This window comes from Notothenia coriiceps, unplaced genomic scaffold (assembly GCF_000735185.1).
Source record: "Notothenia coriiceps isolate Sejong01 unplaced genomic scaffold, NC01 NC01_scaffold00020477, whole genome shotgun sequence".
NCBI classification, from domain to species: domain Eukaryota; kingdom Metazoa; phylum Chordata; class Actinopteri; order Perciformes; family Nototheniidae; genus Notothenia; species Notothenia coriiceps.
Genome location: NW_011353178.1, coordinates 170,614 through 178,501, shown reverse-complemented (window position 1 = coordinate 178,501; position 7,888 = coordinate 170,614).

Genomic DNA, 7,888 nt, shown 5'->3' with positions numbered 1-7,888 from the left:
CCCCCCTTGACATTCGCGATACAGAGGGCTTCATCATACTCCACTAGCACCCCCACCCGCTGATATTCGCTATACAGAGGGCTTCATGGGAACTTTGAGGGAGCCGGAAGTTGGAGTACCAAACACTGACTCCAGGTACTCATCTGAGTACCTCACTGAGAAAGTTGTGTGCACCCCTGCTTATAATTGTCCTTTTGTCTTACTTATACTACACTTAGGTAAAAGTGCTTTATTGTAGCATTTTATATTGAGGTTATCTAAAAGTAACTGAAACAAATCACGTATTACATTTATATTTTCATATTCAGATTAGGTTACTGATTACATTTTTTTACAGGTAACCCGTCATTTAAACTAATTAATTTTTTTAATTAACCCTCCCAACCCAACACTTCTGTTTTACTGAACTCATCCCCTGATTTCACAGTAGAAGGAGCAAGATAACTGCTCCAACATGGGGTGAATTGCTCATTATGGTGTGTGTGTGTGTGTGTGTGTGTGTGTGTGTGTGTGTGTGTGTGTGTGTGTGTGTCTCCATTACAGTTTATTGGATCCATATCCTGTCCTCCCTGCAGCATGTACACAGCGTAACGATCTGCCACTCTGTAACTGGATCCAGACTATTTTCTGGCGGTGACACACTCATATGGATGATCTACTGTACCTCGGCCCTCCAGCCACACACACACACACACACACACACACACACACACACACACACACACACACACACACACACACACACACAAACACACTTGATACATTGGACCTTATACCTCCACAGGCTACAGAGGCCCAATGTGATAAGCATTGATCGCGGTGTTCGGCTCATATCACTAAGAAACGCACTCTGGTTCCGTGTCGTTGTTTCCAAACGATCTCCCGGGTTACAGCACTAAAGGGTCAGTCCACTACAAACCCACAGAGATAAATCCTCACCGCCACAATTGGCCCGGCGCAGGCCTCGTTTATCATGGTGCTGCAGCTAGGCCTCTATAATACCCTTCACACCATCTGGAATGATTCCAGTTCTTAAAATAGTGTCAGGGAATTGGAAGAAGGTAAGAGAAAAGGAAATATGAAAGGGAGAAAAAATGACTGTGGTAGTGCTGGTAAAGAGGGCTCCTATTAGGGCAGCGGAGGGAGAAATATTGGCCCGTGTAGCCCCGTACCATTTGTCCTCGTCAGGATCTTAAATAGAATCAGGATCAATTATTCATAGGGTCTATAACTGGCAATAAATGTTAGACGAGACGGAGCAGCCTCGGCCAGGGAGAGACAGAGAAGTGGGGTTAGAAGCAGTTTTAAAGTTTAAAAGTCTGGACAAAACAGCTGAATAATCAATTATAATTTAAACCCTGAAGTGACATGTAAAAGCCTTTTTTTCTTTGTTCGATGAGCCACTTTAGCCGCGTTGTAATGTGTAAGAACACAAAGCAGCCACGCACCGAGCAGAACAACAACAACATAAAGTCAGCTCAGCATGAATAATACAGGGGGAGCTGAGCACCGCACACATGCCTCCAAACACTTCATATATAATGAGTTCTGAGGTGTATAGAAACACATGTTCTCAGCAAATTTCATGTAAATGTTACCATACGGCCTCAATAACTAGTATTCCATTCTTTAACTTAACATTGATATTAGTCTATTTTTTAACACTATGTAGGCCAGCATGGTGAGTTTTATCAACACCTAATGATAACTAACTAATTGACTGACTGACTGACTAACTATCTAACTAACCAACTAACTAACTAACTAAATAAATAGATAACGTAATGAATAAATAACCAAATAACTTATAAACTATCTAACTAACTAACTGATTGACTGACTGACTAACAAATGAATTAACTAACAACTTACTTACTCAATAACTAACTCATTTAGTAACTAACGTGTAAACAAACTAATGAACAATCTAAATAACTAACTGCTTAACTAATTACCTATCAACTTAACTAAATAACTAATTAACTAAGTAAATACATTTGGAAAATAACTAACTAACCAACTAACTATCAACCTAACTAACTAACTAACTAACTAACTAACTAACTAACTAACTAACTAACTAACTAGCTAACTAACTAAATAACTTGCTTGCATACTTACTAACTGACCAACTAGCTAAATAACAAACTAACTTACTAACCAACTTGCTTACATACTAATGAACTAACTAAACGATTAGCTAAATAACTAACTTGCAAAGATACTAGCTAACTAACTTAACAACTAGCTAAATAACTAACGTATTACCTAATTAACTAAATTACTAACTTACTAACTAACTAAATAACTAACCTGGATGACCTTTATCTACCAATCTTTCACAGACGCATTTATTTTCAAAACTGTTATAAAATCCATTTGAACTGGTGTACTTCATGGTGTACTTCATGGTGTACTTCATAGTGTTACTCTCATGTGTGGCTTCATAGTGTACTTCATGGTGTGCTTCAATTTGTTCTTCCATGTTGTACTTCCAGTGCCATGGTCGTACTTCATGGTTGTACATCATGGTGTACTTCCTGGTGTACTTCCTAGTGTACTTCATGTTGTACTTCATGGGGTACTTCTGATGGTGGTAATTAATGTTACACTTCCTGGTGTACTTCATGGTGTAACTCATGTGTACTTCCTGGTGTACCTTCATGGGTGCTTCATGGTGTGCTTAATGGTGTGCTTCATGGTGTACTTCATGGTGTGCTTCATGGTGTGCTTCAATAGGTGTGCTTCATGGTGTACTTCATGGTGTGTTTCATGGTGTACTTCATGGTGTGCTTCAATGGTGTGCTTCATGGTGTAAGCTTCATGGTGTGTTTCATGGTGTGCTTCATGGTGTACTTCATGGTGTACTTCATGGTGTACTTCCCTGGTGTACTTCATGGTGTGCATTCATGGTGTACTTCATGGTGTGCTTCATGGTGTGCTTCATGGTGCGTACTTCATGGTGTGCTCATGGTGTGCTTCATGGTGTGCTTCATGGGTGTGCTTCATGGTGTACTTCATGGTGTGCTTCATGTTGTACATCATGGTGTACTTCGTTTGTTGTAAATTCCTGGTGTACTTCATGTTGTACTCCTGGTGTGCTTCATGATGGCTCATGGTGTACTTCATGGTGTGGCTTCATGGTGTATTCATGGTGTACTTCATGGTGTGCTTCATGTGTGCTTCATGGTGTAGTTCATGGTGTGCTTCATGGTGGTACTTCATGGTTGCTTCATGTGTGCTTCATGGTGTACTTCATGGTGTACTTCATGGTGTTGCTTCCATGGTGTCACTTCCATGTTGTACTTCCTGGTGTACTCAATGTTGCTACTTCACTGGTGTGCTTCAATGGGTGTGCTTTCATGGTGTGGGCTCCATGGTGGTACTTCATGTTGTTTCATGGTGGGTTAGCTTACTGGTGTGCTTCATGGTGTGCTTCATGGTGGTCTTCCATGGTGTGCTTCATCGGTGTTGCTTCATGGTGTGCTCATGGTGTACTTCATGGTTGCTTCATGTTGTACATCACTGGGTGTAACTTCATGTTGTATCCTGGTGTACTTCATGTTGACTTCCTGGTGTGCTTCATGGTGTGCTCATGGTGTACTTCATGGTGTAGCTCATGGTGGCTCATGGTTAAACTTCATGTGTGCTTCATCGGCTGCTGCTTCATGGTGTGCTTCATGGTGTACTTTCATGGGTACTTCTGGTGTACTTCGCTCCTCCAGGTGAAGCTCATCTTTACTCTCAGAAACAGGTGAGATGTTTTCTGTGTGTCTTCACAGATTACTGAGCTTACTCACACCAGTAAGAAATAGCAAGAGTGCAGAGGGTTAATACGTGACTTTCACGCAAAAGAATGTGCCGGGGGACAAGGACACTTAGTGTTACTATGGATACCATTAAACTTAATCGTTATTTGTAGCCTCAACACAGTAAGCAACCTCGCTCGGTAAATTTTCCTAACATTCAACAGAGAAACCCTAGAGCTTGTGTTACGGGCCCAGAAAAACCAGGCCAAGTATATCCATGGACCATACCTGTATAGCTTTCAAATACTAGTACACCCAAGCCCAAAATCAGCAGTTTGTGGCGCCCAATTTCAACTGGAAGAAAAACCTACATTTCAAATGTAGTACCAGCTGGCTGTCCTAGACCAAGTTATTGCATTGTGGCACAGACTTTCGACATGAATCTTCAGCATGAGCTGTTACTATTTTTCTCAGTAAATGACGGCGGGTGAGGTCCACTTCATTAACTTGGAGTTGTGTAACGAAATTACCACCAAACAACCTACCGTTATGTCATTCAAAGGTAAACCTCAAACATTCTTGATTAGATCATTGTAACGTGCTTTTGTTGTTTTTCTCTGTCTCTTCTGCTTCGCAGGTACACCTGGTCGCCCTGGGCTCCGCCTCCCCCAGGTGTCCTAATTACCGTTCAGCTGGGGACTTTAAAAGAAGAAGCTGGAGGAGAAGAGGTCTCTTCCCCTATGCCCGATGCCGGAAGACTTTGTCTGTGGACTACCTTCGTATCTGACCTGTCGTTGATCTGTAGCTTGCCTGTGTGTGGATAACATAAACGTGTGTGTACTGGAGGTCTGGTTTAGCCTACCTAGTTTTTTCAACGACTTTGTTTCACAGCCGTAGTGATCTTGGATAGACTTTTGGGTAGGGGACGGGACGTCTGGGTCCTACGGCCCGCTGGTGTGAATTGNGGCAGGGCAGGAGGTGAACTGGGACCTCCCCAAGTAGCAGTCCACACTCCATATTTAGGTCTGTTCGGGGACTTGAACCGGCGACCTGTGAGCCGTAAGGGTCGCCGGTTCAAGTCCCCGAACAGACCTAAATATGGAGTGTGGACTGCTACTTGGGGAGGTCCCAGTTCACCTCCTGCCCTGCCGTGGTCACTGTGTGTGCTGTGTGCTCTGCATGTGTGACCATTAAAGAGGGGTTTCATCCCTCCAATTCTATTCTATAGTCCCTGCTAGAGAGGTGGTACTTTCCTGAGGAGGAGGGACGAAATAGTTTGTGGGTGTGTAGGCCACACTAACAATATCTGATTGGCAAATTGCAAACCACGCCCCCGTAAAACTCAGAAGAAGAAGTGACGTCAGCGGCTTCATTTGCCTAATCCTCCCTCAGGGACTTATTCCGGTGAGAACGGGATCTACTAGGACCGTTCGAGGGTCTAAAGAGTTCGGGGGGGAACAAGTACCGGGGACAAGTACCGGTTAAGTACTTGGTGTGAAAGCGGCTATTGGGAAAGAAGGGGGAAGAAAGAGCAACTTGTGTGCATTTGTGTTTAGAGCACGGCCAACTAAATAATTGTGGGCTAAAACAAGAAAAAAACATTTATATACTTCTGATTAGCTAAAGAAAATGCGTTTAGGAGGGACCGTAATGCCACCTGGCTTTCATCACTGTTACACAACATAATTAATGATAACTACACAAATAAATCTTGTTGGCAGCCACAGAGAAGCAGAAGCGGTGTGAGCGACGCTCTAATGGCAGTCAAGGTCTTTTGAGCTGACTGATAAATGTCTCTTTTGATTTATCAGCTTATTTGTTCTATTTTCTACAGATTTGATACGCACTTCCACTCTGCATTGCAAGTTGTTTTTATATGCAGTCGCACAGTTGCTATGTCTGATTGTTTGCTGAGTATAATATATTGTTATTATTATTATCTGTTTCTATATAATGAATCTATCTATATGTATATGCAATTTGTTAATCACTTATTTGTCATATCTGTGTCTTGCCAAACATGGGATCTCAAGACGCCACTATTGTCTATATATAGAGTATTTCTCATATATCCATTTACAGTATCTTGGCATAAATAAAGCATGTGGAAAAGAGAAAATAACCGGAAAAAAACTGAAATAAAATACAATGTGTATCCCAAATGTCAAAATATAAAATAAAAAACAATTAAATCTCTACACATTTTCTTGGACGAGAGTTTTCTTTTTCTTCTACGACTTCTTAAGATAACGTTTAACGTGTGAGCAGCCATGTCAGAGTTTGTGCGTCATCTCTACAAAATCAATATCTCTGTTATGTGTTTACTCCAAAGGGAGCCAGCTAGGTGACTGATGTGTTTCAAAGTGTTTCTTTGTATTTTATTCCATTTCCTATTGAATAGCTTGACATTAGAAAAGTCCCTTTATAGTATTTAAGTTCAGTTTTAGGTTCAGGAGGCATTATAGACTTATTGAATGGGTAGATTTTATTTCTGTATTTATTTTTAAAGAATGACCTTCCAAATCACAAAGCGCCACTTGTTATGCAAGTAATGTAGTATCTCCGTATTTCAGTGTTAATCTACAGTAGTTGAGTACATGTTGGTTCTACTAGAAGCTCTGATTGTCTCCCTGAACCTAAATGCTTCAGATGTCTCCAGCGCTGAATCTGGTCTGGCTCTTGCAAAGCAGTTTTTTTTGTTTCATGCAGTCTTTATTTTCTATTTAATGTCACAAGTAATGTAAAGGCTTACTATCAAGATTATGTCTGTTACGACCCGCCCTCTACTCAGTGGTAGTGGCTCGTGGGGAGACCCGCAACATAAAAGAAAACACACCAAACATTCAGCATTTAACGGTGACCATTTATTTGTGGGTTACAACCGTAAAACACAAAGGCTAACCGGCAAAAGAACGAGGTCTGGAGGACTAGTAGAAATAAACAAAAGCAGAAGGGGGCCTTGGGCCAGCCACACCACGGGCCGTAGGACCCAGACGTCCCTCCCCTACCCAAAAGTCTANTGTACTTCATGCCATGGTGTACTTCATGTTGTACATCATGGTGTACTTCCTGGTGTACTTCATGGTGTACTTCATGTTGTACTTCATGGTGTACTTCCTAGTGTACTTCATGTTGTACTTCATGGTGTACTTCATGGTGTGCTTCATGGTGTACTTCATGGTGTACTTCATGGTGTGCTTCATGGTGTACTTCATGGTGTACTTCATGGTGTACTTCATGGTGTGCTTCATGGTGTGCTTCATGGTGTGCTTCATGGTGTACTTCATGGTGTGCTTCATGTTGTACATCATGGTGTACTTCATGTTGTACTTCCTGGTGTACTTCATGTTGTACTTCCTGGTGTACTTCATGGTGTGCTTCATGGTGTACTTCATGGTGTACTTCATGGTGTACTTCCTGGTGTACTTCCTAGTGTACTTCATGGTGTACTTCATGGTGTACTTCATGGTGTACTTCATGGTGTGCTTCATGGTGTGCTTCATGGTGTACTTCATGTTGTACTTCCTGGTGTGCTTCATGGTGTGCTTCATGGTGTACTTCATGGTGTGCTTGTGTACTTCATGGTGTACTTCATGGTGTACTTCATGGTGTACTTCATGGTGTACTTCATGGTGTACTTCATGGTGTACTTCATGGTGTACTTCATGGTGTACTTCATGCCATGGTGTACTTCATACTATACATCATGGTGTACTTCCTGGTGTACTTCATAGTGTACTTCATGGTGTACTTCATAGTGTACTTCATAGTGTACTTCATGGTGTACTTCATGGTGTACTTCATGGTGTACTTCATGGTGTACTTCATGGTGTACTTCATGGTGTGCTTCATGGTGTACTTCATGGTGTACTTCATGGTGTACTTCCTCCTCCAGGTGAAGCTGCAATCTTTACTCTCAGAACAGGTGAGATGTTTTCTGTGTGTCCTTCACAGATTACTGAGTTACTCACACCAGTAGAAATACAAGAGTGCAGAGGGTTAATACGTGACTTTCACAGCAAGAATGTGCCGGGGGACCAAGGACACTTAGTGTTACTATGGATACCATTAAACTTTAATCGTTATTTGTAGCCTCAACACAGTACAACTCGTCTGGTAATTTTCTACATTGGCAAAAC